The 14,048-nt window shown below is 43.8% G+C and overlaps 1 long non-coding RNA gene across 1 annotated transcript in view; it reads right to left on the reverse strand.

Annotated features, from left to right (window-relative positions):
- Positions 1–1,447: 1,447 nt before the first annotated feature.
- The window catches only part of LOC117874984, a 96,930-nt gene continuing 84,329 nt past the window's right edge, over positions 1,448–14,048 (reverse strand). Inside the window, exons 2-4 of the long non-coding RNA XR_004645142.1 lie at positions 8,896–8,989; positions 7,370–7,421; positions 1,448–1,793 (exon numbers count right to left, since the gene is read on the reverse strand). This is a non-coding gene — a long non-coding RNA (uncharacterized LOC117874984). The remainder of the gene's footprint in view (positions 1,794–7,369; positions 7,422–8,895; positions 8,990–14,048) is intronic.

A 14,048-nucleotide genomic window follows, 5' to 3' on the forward strand; every position in this document is an offset into this window, starting at 1 on the left:
GTGCTGTTAAAGGAATATGAAGTTGCTGCATGTGGAAATTAGAAATTTGATAATGCAGTGCTTTTGCTGTTTATGATTCTTCTGGAGGAGTTGAGCAACAATGAAACTGAATTTGATTTCAGAATCTGAAAATCAGAGTCACCGTAGAAAAAGCTAAATAGGAAAAAAAGTATCTTCTGCTGCTTCTATTAGAGACAGACTTGTAGTCCTGCATCTGACAAGTTCTTGCTCTGCACTGGACCACCTCGTGCAATACTATTACTAGATCATCTACTAATAATTTCAGTATAGATTTTTAAATGTAGTTAGACACCTAGTGGGATTTTCAAAAGTACCTAGGCATCTAATTTACACTGAAATCAAGGGGAGTTAAGCTGGGAGGCATTTAGGTTTCTAATTAGCTTTAAAATCCTAACCCTTTGCAGGGCCATATTCTGTAATAATTAAGGGTTAATGTAGTATTACATCAACTGCTATACCAATGACATTGCTTATTCCTAAAGGTAGTCAAAAGGTTTTTTTGTCGTTTTGTTGTCAGAAAATAGCTTTTCTGCCTTCCAAAAAGTAACTTTTTCACAAAAAATGTTGATCTGTTCAAAAAATGTTACAAGATTTTTTCATTGGTGTTTTTAATTGGAAATGTTACCAAAAGGGTGACTGGTTTTTTTTATTTATTTACCAAAAGCCCAGTTTTCAGTAAGCAAAAATTGTATCAAAAATTCATGTTAAATAAGTGATTAACATTTTTGAAAAAAACTGTTGTGATTCAAATCCTGCAACACGGAAACAACTTTCAAGTTTAACACAAAATATATTTTTTTTATTTCCTAGCCAGCTCCACTAGTTCCTGATACTCTCATGGTAGTAGAGAATCCAAATCAAAAGGAAAAGCATGTTTTCTGTGCTTTGTATTTTTTTCAGCCAATTAACTCGACCCTTTATGTACAGTACCATCTGCAATATGTCATGAGAGCATACATAGAGGTAAAGAGCTTTATAACATCCAGGAAAATTGTCTCAATATTACTTAAAAATCAATCATCCAGCAACGATTACTCAGTGAGAGAAGTATTAACGACATAGCAAACAGTGATGAAATGGATGATGACACTTCTAAAAGCAACCTCTTTGTTGTTAGCACTACAACACCTTAACCTACTAATGTGTCTGCTATGATATAACAGATCCACTTGGCTTCCTTTTAGATGGTGTTTAGGTAGCTGTGCCAAACAATTAACACCTTAACATTTGAGACAAAAATATACTTCCTCAGAACTCTTGAGAGAGCTATTCTCATTCAAAAAGAGTGGATAGGGTCTCTATAGACACTAATCCATTTTCAGTTATGTTAGCAGTGATATCCAGGACACAGCGCATAGAACACTGTTCCTGTGAGACATCAATTTCTATGTTGAAAATCAAAACTGTATTGAGCCTTACCAGTTTCACTGATGCAAGAACTTGGATGCTGAGAGGAGAGTTGTGCATTTGATGGCACATATGTGGACAGACCATCAGATATTAGATTATATAGCTGTCACTGTTCATTGACTCCTTTTCTTCATTCACTGTAACCACTTGCAAGGCCCCACTGAAATTGTGTCTAGGAGGACTTGGAAAGGCTCATGAGACTTTCCATCTGCAAAAATAACTGAAATCACAAGAATGGCTCTTTTTCATAGAAATGAACAGCGAGTGTGGTCACTGACTGTGGCGCAAAGGTAATTAAAGCACTTGAAGACCACAGGTTGTTTCACACTCTGTCTCACTCTTGTACTTTGTAGTTGGAGTATCTGGAAAAGAAAAAAAATCATCAGAGACATTCAAGCAGGACAAGATCAGGCTGGAGGTAGCAACATTTATCTTCAGTTCTAAAGTGCACCCATCCTATACTCTGGGTATATCTACAAACCATGAAGCTATAGACTGAGATGAGCCTGTTGGAGATAGAGCACGATGTCCAGAGGCAGCTGGAGAAAGGAGGGCATGAATAATAATAGCTCTTATGTAACATTTTTTATCCATAGCTCTCAAAGCACTTTACAAAGGAGGTAAGTACTATTATCCCCATTTTACAGGTGTGAGAATCCTGGCACAGAGAGATGAAGTGACTTGCCCAAAGTTATCCAGCAGGCCAGCAGCAGAGCCAGAAATAGAACTAATTTTTCCTGACTCCCAGGACAGGGCCATATTTCACTGGGTCTCAAAGCATATGAAAGAGGAATGCATGGGCTGGAATAGGCATAGCTGAAGTAGAACCCAAGATATAGTATTAAGGCATGGGAGAGAGTAGGAGGAGAGGATGGTATGAAGAGAGGGTCTGGATTGGGAGAGATGGCCAGAGTCCAGAAAGAAGTTGTCAAACGTGACGTTACATTTCAGGAGAGTGATGGGGAAACTTTTTAAAGCTATGTGTGATATAATAATGTAACACATCCATGGCCACCCATCTAGGACCTTACCATTATCACTATGCTGCCCAGTATGATGACAGTATGGATAGCACTCCATCTAGCCTGCTACAAAACTAGTAGATAGGATTCTACAAGTCAAACAACAGTCTCCCTATTGGCAGTTAAGGGCTCATGACACAGCTGAGCAATTTTCACATCCAATAAAGATGCAATGAGCTGACAGGGGGAGAAAATAGGAGAGCTTGTAAGAACAAAGCAGGAGCCATAGTGATGTTATGTGGGAAGATAGCTGAAGTGTGTGAATGGGAGGAGGAACCAGAAAGCAAGCGCAGGATTCTTGGTGAGAAAGTGAGGTAGTGCATGGGGTTCTAATAGAACTCTATGGTGAGAAGTCACTGAACAAGTAAATGAAGGCAAAACTCTAGTTTTCAGTGCAAAGGTACTGTGAGGTGATGGCTAGGGCACATTTAGGGGCAGAGAAGCTTCTGGTTTAAATGATGATTTTAGAGAATGCACTGACTGGAGAAGCTGTGAGGCTTCCTACTAACTGCTGATCATACTGGCTGCCTCTGGAACCCTATTATATATGTAAGAGGGCTCAGGGAAGAGGAAGGAAAGTGATTCTGGCTTCAGGAAGACAAGGCCAATGGTGGTTGCTGTTGATGCCTTTGCCTCTTTCAAAGCTCCAACTCTGCTCAAGAACATGAATATTCTGTTTGCCTTACAGAAGCAAAACAAAAACAAAACCCCTCAAAAAACCCAAGTTCCCCTTATGAAGCTGATTTAGGTCATGGCTACATGATACAATTCTACCTAGAATATGGGATGGCACCTTACTGCACAGAAACACACCATGCACACAAACTGCATAGAAAACTATTCCTTTCACCAGCAGAACTGAAAACATCGTTATCCTGGATCCGTTTCCCATCTGAGCCACAAAGAGTATGTCTCCTGAGTGTAGCACTTCTGGCCCTTCCAAAACAATTCACCTTTGTCAGGTCAGGTGTATATGTAACACAGACATACAGCACTCTTCTTCAGGAAATGGTTGATCAGATGCAGAGTCATACCAAGTTAAAAAAAAGATGATCGAATCTACACATTTAAATGCTTGCCATAATGGAGCCTTGGTTCAAGGACTCACATACCTTCTGCATTATTTGAGAGAAAATAAAGCACACCATAACGGCATTGGTTCTAGGAAATGTGGGGCACTGGCACCAGACAGGAGAGCAATTTGTATACAATAATATTTAGGCAGACCACAGGCAGCAGCTGCATCAACAACCTCCAAGTCCTCCCAGTCCAAGACCACGTTTACCAGGAATGGCAGCAGCAGCAGTTCTGAATCAAAATTTCGTAGACATCAACCTTAGGAGAAATCTCATCCAGATTGCCTCTCTATCAATCTAGCTACAGGCTAAGCAATCTGTTCCCTCAATGGTTTGCTGCTCCATCAGTATATCATTGAAAGTTATTGAGAGCTGTCTGTTTCCATCCTGGAAAACATTGCTAGCTTGATCTTGCAACTTTCAGGCAAGGGGAGGCAAAGAAGGCTGAAAATCTGCATGAACTGAAAAAAAGAGACCACGTTTGGGACAAACCTTTGCAAAAGAAACCATTGGATTTTGCAGAGCTTTATGCAAACATTTTATTTTTCAGTCCATGTGAATTCTAACCTTCTCACTCCTAATCCAGAGTTTCACAGCCAAGTACACTATGACAGGAACCAAAGCGTGGGATGCTGCCTGCCCAGTGCTGGCAGCAAGGGCAGCTACAAGACACTTGGCATGGCAGCCACAGACCGTCATATGTTGCTGGCATGAAACAGTAAGCTGCACAGATAGGAGCCAACCCTGTTGAAGGAAGTGCAGCAATTTTTGGGACGTCTAGGTACTGAGTGGGGAAAGTGTAAATATGCAATGACAAACCAGAACTGCAACTTATCTCAGAGCACAGCAGCTCTGAGAACAAAATATCTTCTTCCTTCATAGGGGCTTAATAAACTTGAGCTGGAAGTAGGGGGGAAGAAAATTCCACAACCAAACAACAATCAGTTTGACAGGTTTCTCCACAACTGGCTCAGGAGATGAAAAAAGAAGTTAACAGAAAAAGACCAGACCAGGAGAGAACGAGCCTTCATTTGGGCTCAGCTAGAGAGCACTTAAACACATCATGCTGCTACTCTAGCCATCATGATCTTTCTGCCCAGGGAGGACAGAGAAGAGAGAGAGAGAGAGAGCGCACTTCATAGTTCTGGCTCAGCACAAGCTGTCCTACTATGTTAGTAAGCTGATCCAGTGTTAAGAGCCATAGAAACCGCACCTCAACAAGCAAAAAAGCAAAAGACACTCAGCTGAGCTGTTTATGAGTAGCCTGAAACCAGGAGTGCTGCCAGCTTTTCTGCTGCCCTAGGCGGCGGAAGGTCCTGCCCCAAAATGCCGCCCCCCACAGAGGCGGCGGAAGGTCCCGCCGCCGAAATACCGCCGTGGTCACTGCCCCCAAATTGTAGTGCCCTAGGCGACTGCCAGCCCTGCCTGAAACCATATTTACATTTAGTTAGATTCAAAGAAAAAAACCTCAGATTGGGACTTTGCTTGAATAGATCCAAATAAACACACAGGCTTCCTGAGTGAACTGGTTATTTTAATAAGCTCTTCTCTTGCTGTTGCCATTTTTAAACTATTGTTGAAAACTCTTACCATCACATTAACTGAGCATCAGCTACACCCGTCTGTCAGCATCGATCACGAAAGAAGGTGGAGACCCGTGCCTGCTCCTACCACTAATGATGCATTCTTAGTCATCGGGACTGTAGGGATTGCACAGGTTGGCTGGGGTGAGGAGGGTACAGTAACTCCTCACTTAACGTTGTAGTTATGTTCCTGAAAAATGTGACTTTAAGCGAAATGATGTTAAACGAATCCAATTTCCCCATAAGAATTAAAAATGTAAATGAGGGGGTTAGGTTCCAGGGAATTTTTTTTCACCAGACAAAAGACTATATATATATATATATACACACACACACACACACACACACACACACAGTATAAGTTTTAAACAAACAATTTAAACCGGTACACAGTGATGATGATTGTGAAGTTTGGTTGAGGTGGAGAAGTCAGAGGGTGGGATATTTCCCTTACTGTTAAATGATGAACTAGCAATTGGCTGAGCCCTCAAGGGTTAATTCTCTCACTCTGCAAGGCAGCAGGAATGGAGGGAGATATGCACATTTCCCTTAAGTACACTGCCTTGTTAATTACATCAGCTTGCTGAGACCGCAGCTGCTGCAAGCTCCCTCCATCCTGAGCCCTGCTCCATGGAAAATGAGGTAAGCGGGGTGCAGGAGCAGGGAGGACACCCTGACATTAACCCCCCTCTTCCTTTCCTCCCCCCCCACAACACAGCAACCAAGAGTCTGGGAGCAGCTTCAAGGCAGAGGGCAGGAGCAGCACATGGCAGTGGGGGGAGAGACACAGCTGAACCGCAGGCAACTGCTGCACAGGGTACTTAGGGGAGCGAGAAGCTGATAGGGGGCTGCTGGTCCACCCTGGTTCCAAGCCCCCACCAGCTAGCTGCAAGGGGCTGCTCTTCCTGCAAGCAGTGGACAAAGCAGGCAGCTGCCAAACGACGATAGAAGGGAGCATTGCACAACTTTAAACGAGCATGTTCCCTAATTGATCAGCAATGTAACAACGAAACAACATTAACCGTGACGACTTTAAGTGAGGAGTTATGGTATAGGAAACTGTCATATTATCATTGCTTGATCTGACTGATCTTTTATTTGCTTATTGAGGATCGCCTTTTGCGTCTTTTGTTCCTGCTTTCAAATAAACATCATCCTTCAGTTCTTGGCATTAGGAGATTTTTTACAGTTCATGTTCTCTGACCTCATGGAGCATAATATAAGCCATACTGCATGAGATCTGGAAATCCCACACTACAGAACATTAGTAATTGAAGATCTCTGAGGCTGTTACTAATGAACACACAGTGCCACAAACAGGGTCTGATCATCCGGATTGAAGGATGCAGGCCCTATATGCACAAGACAAATGCCATCTACTAGACGGGAGAGCTAAAAGGGTTTTTAAATAACATGCATTGACCAAATTTGCCAAAGTGGCCTCTATTTTTGGATGATCAGTTTTAGATATCTAGGGTCTAATTTTCAGAGGTCCTGAGCACCACAGCTTCAGTGAAAACCAGTTGTGTATAAATGGTTACAACCTCTGAAAACCAGGCCTTGGGCTTGTAAAGATGGGGAACCCAAAAGTAGAGATCTCTACTGAAAATTTAGACCAAAGTTCTAACACTGCAGCATATGCTAAGAGACAATGAGGGACTGAAAGTTGCTCAAAGATCAGACTGCACCAGCACAATCAGACTGAAATAGGCACAATACACAAAAAAACACTAAATCACCAAAAGTGAATTCCAGTGAAGTGGACATATCATCCCACTTGAAGGAACAGCCATTGCCATTTGGTTTTATTGAGCTTAAAAACAGATTTCCTTTGGAGCGCCTCAGTTAAGGGGAACTTTGAATGAGGCACATCTTAATTAAGTAACATAGGCTCCCACTATCAGTGTATTGCCAATGTGAATGTAGAAAAAGAGATTCAAAGTGGGGTCTTCATTGATGCTCTCAAGCACTGATTAGCTCAGCCACTAGACTTCCCTATGTCCCCACCCAAGACCCGACGGTGTTTGAAATGCTACTACATTCCATCTCCCATCCTCTGTTTCCACATGCGCTCCTGTCAATTTCTCTTCTCCTTTCTGGTTGGGAAGTCATCCCCCTCACAAACACTTTCCTCTATGAGACAGGGTAAGAGGAGAAAGCCTTTCTTGGTTGACCTTTGCAGGGCTGCAGGGTTATTGTTTTCACCCTCCTTGCCCGCTCCATACCACTAGGCCTCTAGGCATGAGGAGAAGCTCACCTCTGAATTTTCCACAGGAAGAACTGTCTGCTGGCACCAACATCCCCAAATCCTAGAGAGAAGAAAAGAAACAGACAAGAATTTACTGTAAGCATAGACCTAAGAGCTATCTCACTAACCACTCAACCTTTCCAGACTACTGTACCCCTTTCAGGAGTCTGATTTGTCTTGCATACCCCAAGTTTCATCTCACTTAAAAACTACATGCTTACAAAATCAGACATGAAAATACAAAAGATGTCACAGCACACCATAACTGAAAAAAATGCTTACTGTTTCATTTTTACCATATAATTATGAAATAAATCAATTGTAATATAAATATTGCACTAACATTTCAGTGTTTAGTATATAGAGCAGTATAAACAAGTCATTGTCTGTATGAAATTTTAGTTTGTATTGACTTCTCTAGAGCTTTTTATGTCGCCTGTTGTAAAACTAGGCAAATATCTAGATGAGTTAATGTAACCCCGGAAGACCTTTGTGTACCCCCAAGGGTTCACGTATCCTTGGTTGAGAACCACTGACTCATGGGGATGACAGAGAGAATGACCCATGCCACTGTGCAGACTGTTTACTTGAAAAGAAAGACCAACACTGGAAACTCTAAATTTGAATATGCCCTGAACACAGGACCCATCATCAATCTAGATACAATATCCCATGCACAACCCTAAACAGTTGCCTTGAAAAATCAGTTCAGTCTTATTCATATTTTGCTATCTTGTTCTAGGAAACACGAGTCACTGAAGGAATAGTAAACCACCATCCCTTGGTGGACAGCTTAAAGAAATGCTACCTAATGGAGGAGAGAGAATATTCTACAAGACAGAACTGGAGGAGAACATGTGTGGCAGTAAGGTGTACTTTGTACATATGGAATTAGTCTTGTACCAACATACTTGGGCACTGACTCTCTTGTCTTATGTATCAAAGAAACATATGACCATTTTCCTTTTGCATCTGAATTGCTTTAGTGACTTTATCTGTTATCCCCAATTCCTTTGCTATTTGCAAGAATGATTCTGTAACTTCACTTCAAAAAGTTCTCTTGGTCTGTGTAGGTTGCTTCTAAACCAAAGAAGAGCTCTTTGATATATTTGTACCAAAGCTTCTTTTCAATGTAAAGTGAAATCTTTTGGCCCCATTAGGGCTTTGATCTAATATTTCTTGTATTTGCATAGATGTTAATGTTTTTGAACATCAATAAAATATTGAAGAAGGGGAAAAAATCACTTTTGATGGTGCAAAAAAAAAAAAGAGAGAGAGAGAGATCTGGAGGTGGAATTACTTGTGTACCAAAAGCAGTTTCAGTTTGTGCTATGGAATATTTGTGTGAGTCAAGATAGCTGTAACTTAATCATAGATTTTTCTATAACTATATTGTCAATGCATTGTATCAATTAAAAGTGACTATTTGCATGTTTTAATACCGCAACATCAAGTTTGCAAGTTTTTGAATATGGAAGAGTTGCCTGTTTGTCACGCGCAACAAAGGAAAGTCATTATGTGATTAAGATTCTTACCTTAGTCTCAGCTAACCCTGGTGATCTCCTCAGCAAGGCACATAAAGCTCATTCACTGTAAGCACCACTGTGGATTACATCAAAGACTCGCATTCTGTTTAGGGAAAGGAGGCACTCATGCTTTAATGTGCTTGCTCTTTACATGAATCATTCTGCAACCTTGGCAGCATTGACATCTGCCCCAAGCAAGTGTACGTGACACCCCTACACACACACATTCTTCCCCCCCCCCAAACATTATCAGGAAGTAGAACAGGCACCTTTGCTAGATACACCTGCCTACACTTCTTAATGAAAAGACTCTCAGGCATTTGAATGCTCTGAGGATTAGCCAGTCTCATTACAAAATGTAGTTTTATTAGTGACTAAAATACAAAGCATTTTGGGGGGCTGCCTAGTTTCTTTACTACATTGCTTCTCCAAATGTTATTGTACAAATTTACCTTTGTTATATAAACGTAATTGTTTTAAACATACGTGTCATGATACACAGTGAAATGTGTTCTGTATGATACCAGAAATAACAGCCTGTAGAACCTAGCACAGTAATCCTCAAATGTATTAAGCTCACAAAGGAAGAGAAGAATGGATTCACTAACAGCCTCTGTCCTAAAAATAACATTTGTTTCCTTCATGTGGTGCCTGATCCTGTAAAGTTCCTTCAATTGACAGTGAAATCAAAGAGACTTGAGGATAATCATCATCTTACAGGATCAGGCCCCATGTGGTTCCTTAAATCAGTATGGATAATCGCAACCAGGCAATGAACTGTGAACATCTTAATTCAAAATAATAGCAAAGTCTCACTTGCTATAAGCTAATCCCTCCTTTCCTAGGCAAAATGCTAATAATACTGTACCTTGCACACTTCACATCTTCACTCTTGTAAAGAGCTCTCTTGAAATATTTAGTGCCATTGTTACAGACCTCTAACACAAATCATTTCCTTCCATTGACATAGTTATTGCAAAAAGATATATGAAACTTCTTAAATTGTAGTTGAATTACAGTGCCCCAATCCTTCTTATTTACAAGATTCACTTATAATTGAAATTCATTTTCCAGACACCAATCATGCCAAAATTCTGAGAATCTGCACATTGACCTCAAAAAAGTATGAAATCCAATCATGTTCACTTGCATAGAATGCTACCAATGCTATTCTGCTACTGAAACTTCTCTCAGGCTAGAGTGAAGTTGTAACATAGTGATCCTTGATTTTGGCACATGTCAACTTAGCAAATTTTTATTTCAGTCATGTGTTGTGCCTGGAGGTCTCAAATGTCACATCAAACACACCTTCCAATTCATTCAGCATGTACACTCTATTACAGCATTGCACCTTGCACTATACTCAGATGTAGCCTTTGGCCATTGGCCATTTTTTTTTTCCAAACTCGAGTGCCTAAAGTTGGCACCCATATCTATACTTCGTCTGATCTAAGTCCTGTAATCTTCAGTGGGAGCTCAATTGGTGACATAAGCAGCTAAATTCTAAGAGTCACAGTCTGACCCTGGTACCTACTTTGCTCAGGGACAGAAGCCAGAAATAATTTGTGCCAGCCCTATACCTGCCACAAATTCCTTCCCCCTTTACACTGACTCAGCTGTACTGGCTGGCACATTATGGGCTGGAACACCTGGGTGTAGTGGGGTGGGGGAGGTAGAGGGACATTGCTCCCCAAAATAGAGGGAAGGAGTCGAGGGGGTGTCACGCGGGCTCATGTACCACTTCCCCCACACTTGCTCCACTTGGCCTGTCCAGGAGGGGGGGCTCTGTCCTTCCCACACTGTGGCTCCCCACAACCCCTGGCACATTTCAGCTCCTGCGGAGTAGAGGGGGTGGGACGGAGCAGCTTTCCCCCTGTGCTCTGGGCCACTGCCTCCTAGTGCCCAACTGTTTCCTGTAAAATTATGAGTGCCCATGTGGGGACAGGGCAGGGCAGGGGAGCTGGTGGAAGGGGGTGGGGGAAGAGGCAATGGGATTGGGAAGGGGGAAGAGAAGGGGATGGGGAATGGGACAGTGGGAAGAGAAAGGGGATGGGGATGGGGATGGGGAAGAGAAGAGGATATGGGAATGGGCAGGGGGAAGCAGGAGCCCGGCATGTGAATGCTGACGCTTTCCCTCCTCCCCCCTTTGCAAGGCAGTGTGGTCTAGAAAGAGGGTGCTAGCCTACAACTCAAGAAGACCTGGGTTCTAGCCCTGCCACTGAACTATTGTGTGATCTTGCCCAAGTCACTTTCCTCTTTGTGCTACTGTTTCCACTCCCACCCTTTTAGTGATCAATGGCTCCATGTCTAATTGGTAGCTGGTATCAAGCAGAGTGCCCCAAGGGTCGGTCCTGTGGCTTGTTTTGTTCAATATCTTCATTAATGGTCTGGAGGATGGCGTGGATTGCACCCTCAGCAAGTTTGCAGATGACACTAAACTGGGAGGAGAGGTAGATACGCTGGAGGGTCGGGATAGGATACAGAGGGACCTAGACAAATTAGAGGATTGGGCCAAAAAGAAATCTCATGAGGTTCAAAAAGGACAAGTGCAGAGTCCTGCACTTAGGACGAAAAAATGCCATGTACTGCTACAGACTAGGGACCGAGTGGCTAGGCAGCAGTTCTGCAGAAAAGGACTTGGGGTTACAGTGGACGAGAAGACACAGGATATGAGTCAACACTATGCCCTTGTTGCCAAGAAGGCTAACGGCATTTTGGGCTGTATAAGTAGAAGCATTGCCAGCAGATCGAGGAACGTGATCATTCCCCTCTATTTGACATGGTGAAGCCTCATCTGAAGTATTGTGTCCAGTTTTGGGCCCCACATTACCAGGAGGATGTGGAAAAATTGGAAAGAGTCCAGCGGAGGGCAACAAAAATGACTAGGGGGCTGGAGTACCTGACTCATGAGGAGAGGCTGAAGGAACTAGAATTATTTAGTCTGCAGAAGAGAAGAATGAGGGGGGGATTTGATAGCTGCTTTCAACTACCTGAAAGGTGGTTCCAAAGAGGATGGATCTAGACTGTTCTCAGTGGTACCAGCTGACAGAACAAGGAGTAATGGTCTCAAGTTGCAGTGGGGGAGGTTTACGTTGGATATTAGGAAAAACTTTTTCACTAGGAGGGTGGTGAAGCACTGGAATGGGTTACCTAGGGAGGTGGTGGAATCTCCTTCCTTAGAGGTTTTTAAGGTCAGGCTTGACAAAGCCCTGGCTGGGATGATTTTGTTGGGGATTGGTCCTGCTTTGAGCAGGGGGTTGGACTAAATGACCTCCTGAGGTCCCTTCCAACCCTGATATTCTATGATTCTATGAGGCATCCTCTGGCAGCAGCAGCAGCAACCCCATCAGGGAGGCAGCTTCAGCAGCACCAAACATAAGCCAGTAAGTGAACACTTCAATCTCCCTGGTCATTCTATTACAGATTTAAAAGTCACTATCATTGAACAAAAAAACTTCAGAAACAGACTTCAAAGAGAAACAGCAGAACTAAAATTCGTTTGCAAATTCAACACCATTAATCTGGGCTTGAATAGGGACTGGGAGTGGCTGTCTCACTACAGAAGCAGCTTTTCCTCTCCTGGAATTGATACCTCCTCATCTATTATTGGGAGTGGACTACATCCACCCTGATTGAATTGGCCCTGTCAACACTGGTTCTCCACTTGTGAAGTAACTCCCTGCTCCCCATGTGTCAGTATATAATGCCTGCATCTGTAACTTTCACTCTATGCATCCGAAGAAGTGAGGTTTTTTACTCACGAAAGCTTATGCCCAAATAAATCTGTTAGTCTTTAAGGTGCCACCAGACTCCTTGTTGTTTTTGTAGATACAGACTAACACGGCTACCCCCTGATACTTGACACCAAAGCACTGACATCCCTGCAGCAGCCAGGGCCAGAGTGGCCACCGGCAGCAGCTGGGGCTCACTTGCCTGTGTGTGTGTACATGCATGTGTGCATGCACTTTGCATCCCCCAAACTGTAGCAGTCAAAATATGCTTCACCACTCCCCATACACCTGTACAGAAAGAATAGCTTCCCCTGCAGATGCTGCTCTACCCTTCCCCACACTGCTTCCTCCAATATGGGTAGCCAGTCCAAGGAAACAAGGGGGTCCCTTTCATGCTCTTAGGTAGTGTTTTGTAGCAAAATATACACAAAATATAGTGTTTGGTCAAGCCTAGGAGCTGAAAATTATGCTGAATATTATTTCTTTTTTTTCTATGTCAATATGTATATTAGACCTGGAAAAGATACAGAGAAGGGCAACAAAAATCATTAAGGGTATGAAACAGGATCCGTATTACTCCTGGGGGAATTCTGGGCCACTGCACACGTGGAGAAACATGTCTCCTGCAGATTTTCTTTGCTTCCCATGGAAAAATGGTTTCTGTGGGGAAGCAAAGAGAAGCTGCACCAGTGCTCACTCACCCCCTCCTCCCCGGAAGCATGGGTGCATCTGTGGTGCATCTGTTCAGGCACCTGGAGCAGCCAGGGGGAGAAGTGAGGCACTGCATGGTGGTGGGGGGAGCAGGTCTAGGGATGCCCCAGCCACCCAGGGACGGTAGTCATGGCTGGGAGGGGAGAGAGGGGAGGAGAAGGAGGACAATGGAGACAGAGTTCCCCCTCCCCAGCATGGAACCGCAGGGGTTGGGTCAGGTCAACCCCCAGAAACTTCCCCTGGCTTCAGGACGATCTGCACTGTGGGAGGTCTTTGGTGAAGGAGTTCCAGGTAGGGTTGGGTAAGGTTACCATACGTCCGGTTTTTCCTGGACATGTCCAGCTTTTCGGCAATCAAACCCCCGTCCGGGGGGAATTGCCAAAAAGCCAAACATGTCCGGGAAAAATACCGGCCGGGCACTTCCTCTCCCGCGGCTGCTCTGCTCCTCCCCGGACTCAGACTTCGGCTCTGTTTAAGAGCCAAGCTGCCCGAGCCAGCGCTACCGGCTTCAGGCAGCCCCCTTGACTCTGGACCCCAGCCGCTGGCCGGGCACTTCTCCCCGGCTCCAGCTGCTCTGCTCCTCCCCGGACTCAGACTTCGGCTCTGTTTAAGAGCCAAGCTGCCCGAGCCAACGCTACCGGCTTCGGGCAGCCCCCGTGCCTCCAGACCCTGCGCCGCTGGAGCCCGGGAGGGGAAGTGCCCGGCTGGGGGCGCAGGGTC

Source organism: Trachemys scripta, chromosome 3 (assembly GCF_013100865.1).
Source record: "Trachemys scripta elegans isolate TJP31775 chromosome 3, CAS_Tse_1.0, whole genome shotgun sequence".
In the NCBI taxonomy this organism is placed as follows: domain Eukaryota; kingdom Metazoa; phylum Chordata; order Testudines; family Emydidae; genus Trachemys; species Trachemys scripta.